This window comes from Phyllobates terribilis, unplaced genomic scaffold (assembly GCF_046119375.1).
Source record: "Phyllobates terribilis strain yellow unplaced genomic scaffold, ASM4611937v1 Scaffold_11__3_contigs__length_659146591, whole genome shotgun sequence".
In the NCBI taxonomy this organism is placed as follows: Eukaryota; Metazoa; Chordata; class Amphibia; order Anura; family Dendrobatidae; genus Phyllobates; species Phyllobates terribilis.
In genome coordinates this window covers 116,793,424-116,805,649 of record NW_027362771.1, presented here as the reverse complement: position 1 = coordinate 116,805,649, position 12,226 = coordinate 116,793,424, and positions in this window count along the sequence as shown.

Sequence of the window (12,226 nt, the reverse complement as noted above, 5' to 3'; positions counted from 1 at the left end):
TATCAGCATTGTTAGCAACCCACGTGAGCTTTTTCAGCATGTGTTTCTACCTTACTACAACATTTCAATGTTACATTTCATTGATGATGAAACTGCGACCATTAACTGGAATTATGTAAAAGGACACCACACTGTTAACAAAAACACAAACATTTTTATTGCCTGTTTTACAACTGCGTATGCCTGGCTAGAGCTTTATTTTCTGCTGGACCGGCTGCAGGAGAGGTGTCTTTATCACAATACTGATTCGGTTATTTTTGTGCAGAGGGATGGTGAGTGGAACCTGACTTTAGGTGATTACCTGGGGGAGCTGACCAGTGAGATACCCGATGACACTCACATCACAGAATTTGTATCTGCAGGTCCCAAAACTTACGGATACAAACTCAACACTGGTAAAACGGTCTTAAAAGTTAAGGGCATAACACTAAATGTCGGTAACACTCAATCTATTAATTTTAGCAGTCTGAAAGATTTAGTTCTAGACTACCCACGTAATTCTGACACAGAAACACAGAAGCGTATTGTCGTACAACAACCGGGCATTGTGAGAAATAAAAAGTACTGGGACATTGAAACAAGACCGTCGCGCAAACACAAAAGTGCGTTTACACAGAGCGGCGCCTATTAGACGATTTCACCACCCTGCCATTTGGCTATTAGTTGGGGATTGTGATGGATCCGCGGCTATAACACCCATTCTCCTGTATTCTAGCCGGCCCATCTAATTCTGGAAAGAGCTATTTTGTAAAACAGCTGTTACATAATATTGATACACATTTTTCTCACAAACCCGATAATATTGTTTGGTTTTATTCATGCTGGCAAAAACTATATGATGAAATCTCTCTCTCTTTTCCCCACATCAGATTTGTGGAGGGTTTGCCGCATACATTTGTAGATGATATTTTTTTCCCACCTGACAAGGTAAATTTGACTATTGTTGATGATCTCATGGAGAGTGCTAGTGATAACTGCGAAAGCATTTACCAAGTATGTGCACCACAGAAATCTCAGCATTTTCTACCTGGTACAAAACATATTTTGTCAGGATGAGAAAAGCCGCACAATAACTTTAAACACAAAGTACATGGTGCTTTTTAAAAATTCACAAGATAAATTACAACTTTTAACTCTAGCCCGTCAGATGTACCCCGGAAAAACACGTATTTTCTTAGAAGCTTTTGAGGATGCCACGCAGGAGCCTTATGGGTATTTGTTGTTAGACTTGAGAGCTAATACTCCTGAGGATCTTCGCTTAAGGACGGGGATGTTTCCACCAGCATTGTCTGCTGCCTATGTTCAAAAGAAAAATATTTCTAAAAAGTGAATTTTACGTGGAATCAGGCATTCTACGCTATGTACGCAGTGTTGTAAAGATGTCTGAAAGACTCCGTCGTAAATGGGCTCTCTTAAAAACGCTGGTGAAGGGAACCCCCACTGTCAGAAAATCTATTTTGCTCAATGCAAGCAGAGATTTAATTACAGCCATAGGCCAGATTGCTTTAAACATCTTAAAAGACCGAATACCCCTGAAAGAGCATCAAAAAATATACTAAAGAAGTGGCGTAAAGCTATAAGAACCATGAGCGATAGATCACAGCCCATAAAGAAAACGAAACACCTACTAATGTAGATCGGCGGGTTTATAGGACCCCTTTTAGGTTTTGCAATACCGATAATAACAAGTCTGCTCACAGGCAAATAATGGAGCATACAGAGAAAATGTATCTAGTTCCCAAACAGGATCTAGTCAAACTAAGACCCCCTACAGATAACATATGAGAGTGTTATTTGTCGCCTTGATGATGAAATTAGCGCGGTTTTATAGCGTTGTGACATACCCGATGATGTGAAAATTAAAATGTATAGTTCCGTGCTACAACGATACTTGGTACAGTACAGACCAAAAGTTTGGACGCACCTTCTCATTTAAAGATTTTTCTGTATTTTCATGACTATGAAAATTGTACATTCACACTGAAGGCATCAAAACTATGAATTAACACATGTGGAATTATATACTTAACAAAAAAGTGTGAAACAACTGAAAATATGTCTTATATTCTAGGTTCTTCAAAGTAGCCACCTTTTGCTTTGATGACTGCTTTGCACACTCTTGGCATTCTCTTGATGAGATTCAAGAGGTAGTCACTGGAAATGGTCTTCCAACAATCTTGAAGGAGTTCCCAGAGATGATTAGCACTTTTTGGCCCTTTTGCCTTCACTCTGCGGTCCAGCTCACCCCAAACCATCTTGATTGGGTTCAGGTCTGGTGACTGTGGAGGCCAGGTCATCTGGCGTAGCACCCCATCACTCTCCTTCTTGGTCAAATAGCCATTACACAGCCTGGAGGTGTGTTTGGGGTCATTGTAATGTTGAAAATTAAATGATGGTCCAACTAAACGCAAACCGGATGGAATAGCATGCCGCTGCAAGATGCTGTGGTAGCCATGCTGGTTCAGTATGCCTTCAATTTTTAATAAATCCCCAACAGTGTCACCAGCAAAGCACCCCCACACCATCACACCTCCTCCTCCTTGCTTCACGGTGGGAACCAGGCATGTAGAGTAAATCCGTTCACCTTTTCTGTGTCTCACAAAAACACGGTGGTTGGAACCAAAGATCTCAAATTTGGACTCATCAGACCAAAGCACAGATTTCCACTGGTCTAATGTCCATTCCTTGTGTTCTTTAGCCAAAACAAGTCTCTTCTGCTTGTTGCCTGTCCTTAGCAGTGGTTTCCTAGCAGCTATTTTACCATGAAGGCCTGCTGCACAAAGTCTCCTCTTAACAGTTGTTGAAGAGATGTGTCTGCTGCTAGAGCTCTGTGTGGCATTGACCTGGTCTCTAATCTGAGCTGCTGTTAACCTGCGATTTCTGAGGCTGGTGACTCGGATAAACTTATCCTCAGAAGCAGAGGTGACTCTTTGTCTTCCTTTCCTGGGGCGGTCCTCATGTGAGCCAGTTTCTTTGTAGCGCTTGATGGTTTTTGCAACTGCACTTGGGGACACTTTCAAAGTTTTCCCAATTTTTCGCACTGACTGACCTTCATTTCTTAAAGTAATGATGGCCACTCGTTTTTCTTTACATAGCTGCTTTTTTCTTGCCATAATACAAATTCTAACAGTTCAGTAGGACTATCAGCTGTGTATCCACCAGACTTCTGCACAACACAACTGATGGTCCCAACCCCATTTATAAGGCAAGAAATCCCACTTATTAAACCTGACAGGGCACACCTGTGAAGTGAAAACCATTTACGGTGACTACCTCTTGAAGCTCATCAAGAGAATGCCAAGAGTGTGCAAAGCAGTCATCAAAGCAAAAGGTGGCTACTTTGAAGAACCTAGAATATAAGACATATTTTCAGTTGTTTCACACTTATTTTGTTAAGTATATAACTCCACATGTGTTAATTCACAGTTTTGATGCCTTCAGTGTGAATGTACAATTTTCATAGTCATGAAAATACAGAAAAATCTTTAAATGAGAAGGTGTGTCCAAACTTTTGGTCTTTACTGTACACAAATTTATATACAGGGTGGTCCAAAAGTAGGTGGACAGAAAATGTAATAAGGTTATGAAGGGGGAGATTTATCAAACATGGTGTAAAGTGAAACTGGCTCAGTTGCCCTTAGCAACCAATCAGATTCTACTTTTCGTTACTCACAGACTCTTTGGAAAATGAAAGGTGGAATCTGATTGGTTGCTAAGGGCAACTGAGCCAGTTTCACAGATCTAGTTTTCACAGATGGATCTCCCCCAAATCTGTTTTCTTTTCACATAATTCAGATAACACATAACGGCAAATAATTTAAATACAGATCAAAGAAAATGGATTTTAACAGAGTATTGAACATCTCAAAATGCTGAAACCGTTAGAGCAAATTGGGTTGAAACATTTGGTACTCAAGCCCCAAAGAGACAAACCATTTACAGCATTTGTGACAAATTCAATGCCACTGGCTCAATCCTTAATGCTCCAAAAACTGGTCGACCCAAAACAGTCTGTACAGAAGATAATAAACAACTTGTTGCTGAAACATTTGTTCAGAGTCCAAAAAAGTCCACCAGAAGAGGCTCTTTGGAATTGGGAATTTCATGAGCTTCTATCATGGGAATCCTGAAATCTATTGGGTGGAAAGCTTAACGTCCACGTCTAATTCATGGTTTATTGGAGGATGATCCAGACAGGCGGCTGCAATTTAGTGTTTGATAAATCTCCCCCTTCATAACCTTATTACACTTTCTGTCCACCTACTTTTGGACCATCCTGTATGTATATATATATGTACATTATATATATATATATACATATACATACATACAGGTGCATCTCACTAATTAGAATATCATCAAAAAGTAAATTTATTTCAGTTCTTCAATACAAAAAGTGAAACTCATATATTATATAGAGTCATTACTGGATTATAGCAAATGAAAACACAAAAGGCGTTATCTCAGTAAATTAGAATACTTTATAACAGCTTGAAAAATGATTTTAAAATCCGAAATGTTGGCTTACTGAAATCTATGTTCAGTAAATGCACTCAGTACTTGGTCGGGGCTCGTTTTGCATCAATTACTGCATCAATGCAGCGTGGCATGGAGGCGATCAGCCTGTGGCACTGCTGAGGTGTTATGGAAGCCCAGGTTGCTGTGATAGCAGCCTTCAGCTCATCTGCATTGTTGGATCTGGTGTCTCTCATCTTCTTCTTGACAATACCCTATAGATTCTCTATGGGGTTAAGGTCAGGCGAGTTTGCTGGTCAATCAAGCACAGTGATACTGTTGTTTTTAAACCAGGTATTGGTACTTTTGGCAGTGTGGATGGGTGCCAAGTCCTGCTGGAGAATGAAATTTCCATCTCCAAAAAGCTTGTTGGCAGAGGGAAGCATGAAGTGCTCTAAAATTTCCTGGTAGATGACTGCGCTGACTTTGGTCTTGATAAAACACTGTGGACCTACACCAGCAGGTGACATGGCTCCCCAAACCATCACTGATTGTGGAAACTTCACACTAGACCTCAAGCAGCTTGGATTGTGTGCCTCTCCACTCTTCCTCCAGACTCTGGGACCTTGATTTCCAAATGAAATGCAAAATTTACTTTGCACTTACTTAGTGTCAATGACTGCCTTCTGGACATCTGTCAAGTCAGCAGTCTTACCTATGATTGTGGAGCCTACTGAAATAGACTAAGGGACTTTTTTTAAATTCTTAGAAAGCCTTTGCATGTGTTTTTGCTACTTATTCTAATTTACTGCGTTAATCACTTTTGTGTTTTCATTGGCTGTAAGCCATAATCATCAACATTACCAGCAATAAACACTTGAAATAGATCACTCTGTTTGTAATGACTCTATATAATATATGAGTTTCACTTTTTGTATTGAAGAACTGAAATAAATTAACTTTTTGATGATATTCTAATTTAGTGAGATGCACCTGTTTATATATATATATATATATATATATATATATATATATATATATATATATATACAGTAAAGACCAAAAGTTTGGACACACCTTCTCATTTAAAGATTTTTCTGTATTTTCATGACTATGAAAATTGTACATTCACACTGAAGGCATCAAAACTATGAATTAACACATGTGGAATTGTATACTTAACAAAAAAGTGTGAAACAACTGAAAATATGTCTTATATTCTAGGTTCTTCAAAGTAGCCACCTTTTGCTTTGATGACTGCTTTGCACACTCTTGGTATTCTCTTGATGAGATTCAAGAGGTAGTCACCGGAAATGGTCTTCCAACAATCTTAAAGGAGTTCCCAGAGATGCTTAGCACTTGTTGGCCCTTTTGCCTTCACGCTAACTTACACCGAATTTTTGGAGCAGAAACTGAGTGAAATCTCATCAAATCCTCCTCATAATCTCAAAACCGTAAGTTTTGAGGATTTTATCATAGGAATGAAGCACATTTTGGATTGCTACATGTGTACAAGATCAGAACCACCATCAGCACATGAATGTACTAGAGCCACCGTCAGTACATAAATGCACCAAGTACACCAAGCTTAGTACAGCGATCAACTGCAATGTCAGGTCAGCCCCAAGTACAAGCTACAACTCCCAGTATGTCTTTAACAATGCTAAGGAAATACTGGGAGTTGGTAACAGTCACCATCAGACTGTAGATCATACAGGAACCACAGCACTGAAGAAAAGCAGGAAGGATCATATATACACATATTTGAGTTAGAAAGACGCAAATACATTTGAATATAAGAAGGGAGCTACGTATACCACATGGCTCCATGGGCTGCAGAAAAACTTTGGTGGGCCGCATACGGTCCGCAGGCCGTATGTTGTGCAGTCTTGTTGTTAAACAACACTACATTGTATAACACCTGCACCAGATTGTGCAGCTGCTGCAGCGGGGAGCCTGCTGTCAGTCACAATTGGACTCCCTATAGAGAAGGTAGAGAGGATTTATTACCTGTCTTTTCAATTACTGTGTGCACAGCACTAAACAAGTAATGTGTATTCAGTATGGTAAGTACAGATAGCGCTTCCTTCTACAGACCCAGTGATCATGCGATGGCCAGGTGTAGAAAGAGAGCAGGAGATGATGGGTCGTAGGACACCCAGTCAAATCTGTTATATAGGCAGTAGGTTGAACTTCCCCTGTAACTAGGGTCAATATACCAGCACCAGTTAGAGGCGACCTAAGATTTTAAAAAATAAGTATTTAAAGAGGTTGGCCTTAAATTTACTTTAACAAATGTGTTTGGGACACGGGTTTGTGTACAATTACTATTATATAGGTATGACAGGTTCTACACCTGCTCTTGTTAGTTCAGATTTCCTCACATACGGCACAGCTCTCCCCTCCATACAATGGTCACTGATGGAGGAGCAGTGACCAGAGCACTCCATCAGCCTTGTACTATTGAAAACCTCACATGAGAAAGATGCTTTTATAGTGAAGTAGACTGATGGACAGGTCTGGTCACTGCTCCTCCACCAGCAGCCATATTATAGACTGGGAGGCTGGGCAGTCTGTAAGGAAAGCTGCAGTAACAAGAGCAGGAGGAGAACCTGTCACACCTATATAATAGTAAGTGCCACAAAATCATGTCCCCAACACATCTGATAAGGTAAAGGTAAAATGATCAACCTCATTAACTAATTCAGCAGCCAGCAATAGACAGTGCAACACAAAGACTATAGGAGGCAAACGGCTCAAATACTTTTAATGAAACTCAATTGTAATTTTTTTTTATCCATTCAAGCAAGAAAAAAACAAATGTTTTAAAAAAAAAATAGAAAACCCTTGTGTAAAATAAATGAAAAGAACAAGAAAAAAAGAAACAGGAAAAAATAAATAAATAAAAAAACACTGGCTATCCAAATTGCTGTTACAAGCCCCACCCCCAACAAAAAACATGTATATGATATATAACAATAATTGATACTGATAGGGGAACAATTTTTAACACATGGTTTAGTGGTTCCTTGAAATCAGAAACAAAATCCTTTATTTACTACTGATATTGCCAGAAAAATAAAATAAGTTAGTATTAAAATAATGTAAAATTTAGACTCAATGTTTCACAAAAAATGATGCAAAAAATTATTTAAATATCCGAACAATACATTTTTTTACAGATTTTTTCCATATGTAAAAAAAATGTGCCTTGACAAGAAAGGGGAAAAATGGCCTCATCTTGTAGTGGTTTAACAAAGGTCTGAATATATAAAGAAATGGACTGGGGAACAGTTCTCTAACACTCCAGCTTCAGATCTTGCTCATGTATCACATCCTCCACCTGTCAGATTTAAAAGATGTGCCAGTAACTTGTGTAAAGTGACAACATTGCCCTGATGTGTAAGTGTGGGCATGAGAAGCTACATGTCATGGTGCTCCTTGTAGTGAATTGATGTATAGTATGATTTACCTGTGCCCCTGGTGGTCTTCTGCCCTTCTTCTTCTTTCTTGATTGAAGAGCTTTCATGTGATGAGCCAAAGATTTGTCTTCTTCTCTTGGCTCCACTTTGAACTAGGACCTCCTGATGACATTCCTGTTCTTCTTTCTGGCCTTGGTGATCAATCTTCTGAGAGATGATCTCCAACTCTGAGCCATTTCTCTTCTCTCCTCTCCGATGGCTCTTCTTGATGGACGGCTTCTCATCCTCCGATGAGTCCAAAACAATTCTTCTCCTTTTCTCCCCTCTCTTCCTAAAGTCCTCCTCTTTAATCTCCATAATGTCGCTTTGCTGAAGGCAGCTCCTCCTCATCCGCATACAAGCCAACCGCCTCGCTCCAACTGCCACCAGGCAACATTCCAATATGCTCATGACACTGGTCATGTGATTAGTAATGGCCATAAGCAGTCATATATATCAATTATACAGATATTTGTGTTTTTCTATTTTCTTATTATTATTCCTCTTTAACAGTGTCATAGGTAATGAAATATTCCATATAATTATTTTGTATTTCAATTTGTAGGCTTACAATGCTATAAAAGCAACTTTTTGAAGCCAGAATTCTACTGTAATGAATTAATATTACATGTCTCAGAAACCAGAGACAATCTGACAAAATCATATTCTTAATCAGCACCATAAACTTAATATAAAACCGTTCAGACATCGTTGGCACCAGAATCACTGTATACCAGTGTATTATTTTTCACAGCGCATGTTTGATAAAGATCACGTTGACCGAACGTCGCATTTTTGGACCATATAATTTAATCAATTCTGCTATATCTCAATATTGGAGTGCCAGATTTCCTTTTCATTAATGCTTTTTTATTATACATTTTACTTTGACTTAAAAATAGTATTTAGTACAATTTTAATGCAAAAACAAATTGTGTTAAATTTTATCTTAATGTTTTATAAGAAAATAAAAATTAAGCGATTGTTTCAAGAACACAGTCCTATTTTATATTACCAATGATGCCACTTCTGGCCAGAGCTTTCAATATAGTATTACATATTTGTATTTAACTAAATTTCTGTAATGCATAGAATAATTGGGCTGACAGAAGGGATAGATGCTCCTCAAGTGAAGCTTCATGATATTCATTGGTCCAGAGCAGGCAACCCTCTGTATCAACGCTATATGCCTGTAAGATGTGTGATTATGGGAGTGGCAATGCTTTAGAACATTTTATAGGATACAATGACATTGGTGTCAGCCTGGTATCTGGTGTCACCGCTCATGGACGGCAGAAGTAATTCAGGCACATACTGGGGACAGTTTATGATAATGTTACTGAAAAGAGGCAACAAGCTTACTGGTTACAGAGTCTCCGAGATGCCAACATGCTTCATAACTACAAATACTCTTACATAGGATAACGGCTTCAACACAGGTAGATGACTGGCAGAAACATTAATGCTGGGCTTCCACCTTCCAAACTTTACACAACCTACTGGACGGCTCCTCAGCAGCGTCTCAGGCTCAGTCTCGGTTTCCGTCCTTTTACAGCACAGCACTCACATTCAAGCGGCTGTGTGACCAGATTTCACAAAGCAAACTTAAATAGATTAGCAATTAGATTAGAAAGGGTTTCTTTCTACTTAAGGCTATGTGCCCACGATGCAGAAATGCTCTGGATTTTTTCCTGAGCGTTTCTGCATCTCCCTGGCAGAAAAAACGCATGCGGATTGTACATGCGGATTGTACATGCGTTTTTCCTGCCAGGGACAAGCGGATGTGAAGCGTTCTTCACATGCATTTCCGCATGCAGGTTGTCAAAGGTTTTCCAAGCGATTTTAGCATCACTTGGTCACACTATATAAATCCATGCAAACGGCATGGTTTTATATAGTGTGACCGAAAGAATGGTAAAAAATAAAAAATAAATATCATACTTATCTTCTGATGGCCCCCGGAGTCTTTATTCGATGCGTCTCAGCTTGCCCGCAGCTCGCGGTACACTGAAGGACCTACCGACGTCAGCGTCGCGTGACCCGTCACATGACTGCATGATGTCAGCGCAGATCCTTGAGTCCACCGCGATCTGCCGACAAGCGAAGACAAGGAGACCGGGGGGCCATCAGAAGGTAAGTATAATTTTTACTTTTTATTTTATTCTTTTTTTTACAGGTACTATGGTACCCGTGTCTGGAGGAGAGTCTCCTCTCCTCTAGACCCGGGTACCATCCGCACATTGAAACGCATGGAATGCGCATCTACAGATCCAGTGGTGTGGATTCCATGCGTTCCAACGCAAGTCAATGGCGGCGAAAACGCATCGCTTCCGCAAAATAATTGGTAATGCTGCGTTTTTTTCTGCAATGATAATCCGCAGCGGAAATTTCCGCAGCATGTGCACAGCACATGCGGATTATCATTGGGGAACATGGCAAGCGGACATGGCGGAATTGCCGCTGCGGAAACGCTTAAAAAACGCATCGTGGGCACACAGCCTTGAGTTGTCTGGATTACCTCCACTTTCAGGTTAAGTAATTTTTGTAGGGTTTTTCTTGGTTTAATAGTTTTTTTTACAATAGGCATCCTATTATAAGTTGACAGTAAATAATTGATGTATTCAGATATTCATGTTTTACTTATTATGAATATGTTTTGTTTCAGACTGCATTTTTATTACAAAGGACCTACAAAGAGAAAGGTCCACCAAACACTACTGAGGATTAAATGAATACATTTTATTGACAAAATAACAAATTAAAACATGCATAAAATTAAAGATGCCAAAAAACTACAGAAAGGGAATGAAAAAACACTGGGCAGCAATGTGTCTGGGATTAGATCATGATGGTCAAAAAGAATATCTCTGATGACCACTAACACTTAAAGAAAATACACAGATCTACAGTACAGACCAAAAGTTTGGACACACCTTCTCATTTAAAGATTTTTCTGTATTTTCATGACTATGAAAATTGTACAATCACACAGAAGGCATCACAACTATGAATTATATACTTAGCAAAAAAGTGTGAAACAACTGAAAATATGACTTATATTCTAGGTTCTTCAAAGTAGCCACCTTTTGCTTTGATGACTGCTTTGCACACTCTTGGCATTCTCTTGATGAGCATCAAGAGGTAGTCACTGGAAATGGTCTTCCAACAATTTTGAAGGAGTTCCCAGAGATGCTTAGCACTTGTTGGCCCTTTTGCCTTCACTCTGTGGTCCAGCTCACCCCAAACCATCTCGATTGGGTTCAGGTCTGGTGACTGTGGAGGCCAGGTCATCTGGCGTAGCACCCCATCACTCTCCTTCTTGGTCAAATAGCCCTTACACAGCCTGGAGGTGTGTTTGGGGTCATTGTCCTGTTGAAAAATAAATGTTGGTCCAACTAATCGCAAACCGGAAGGAATAGGATGCCGCTGCGAGATGCTGTGGTAGCCATGCTCGTTCAGTATGCCTTCAATTTTGAAGAAATCCCCAACAGTGTCACCAGCAAAGCACCCCCACACCATCACACCTCCTCCTCCATGCTTCACGGTGGGAACCAGGCATGTAGAGTCCATCCGCTCACCTTTTCTGCGTCGCACAAAGACACGGTGGTTGGAACCAAAGATCTCAAATTTGGTCTAATGTCCATTCCTTGTGTTCTTTAGCCCAAACAAGTCTCTTCTGCTTGTTGCCTGTCCTTAGCAGTGGTTTCCTAGCAGCTATTTTACCATGAAGGCCTGCTGCACAAAGTCTCCTCTTAACAGTTGTTGAAGAGATGTGTCTGCTGCTAGAACTCTGTGTAGCATTGACCTGGTCTCTAATCTGAGCTGCTGTTAACCTGCGATTTCTGAGGCTGGTTACTCGGATAAACTTATCCTCAGAAGCAGAGGTGACTCTTGGTCTTCCTTACCTGGGGCAGTCCTCATGTGAGCCAGTTTCTTTGTAGCGCTTGATGGTTTTTGCAACTGCACTTGGGGACACTTTCAAAGTTTTCCCAATTTTTCGGACTGACTGACCTTCATTTCATAAAGTAATGATGGCCACTCATTTTTCTTTACTTAGCTGCTTTTTTCTTGCCATAATACAAATTCTAACAGTCTATTGAGTAGGACTATCAGCTGTGTATCCAGCTGACTTCTGCACAACACAACTGATGGTCCCAACCCCATTTATAAGGCAAGAAATCCCACTTATTAAACCTGACAGGGCACACCTGTGAAGTGAAAACCATTTCCGGTGACTACCTCTTGAAGCTCATCAAGAGAATGCCAAGAGTGTGCAAAGCAGTCATCAAAGCAAAAGGTGGCTACTTTGA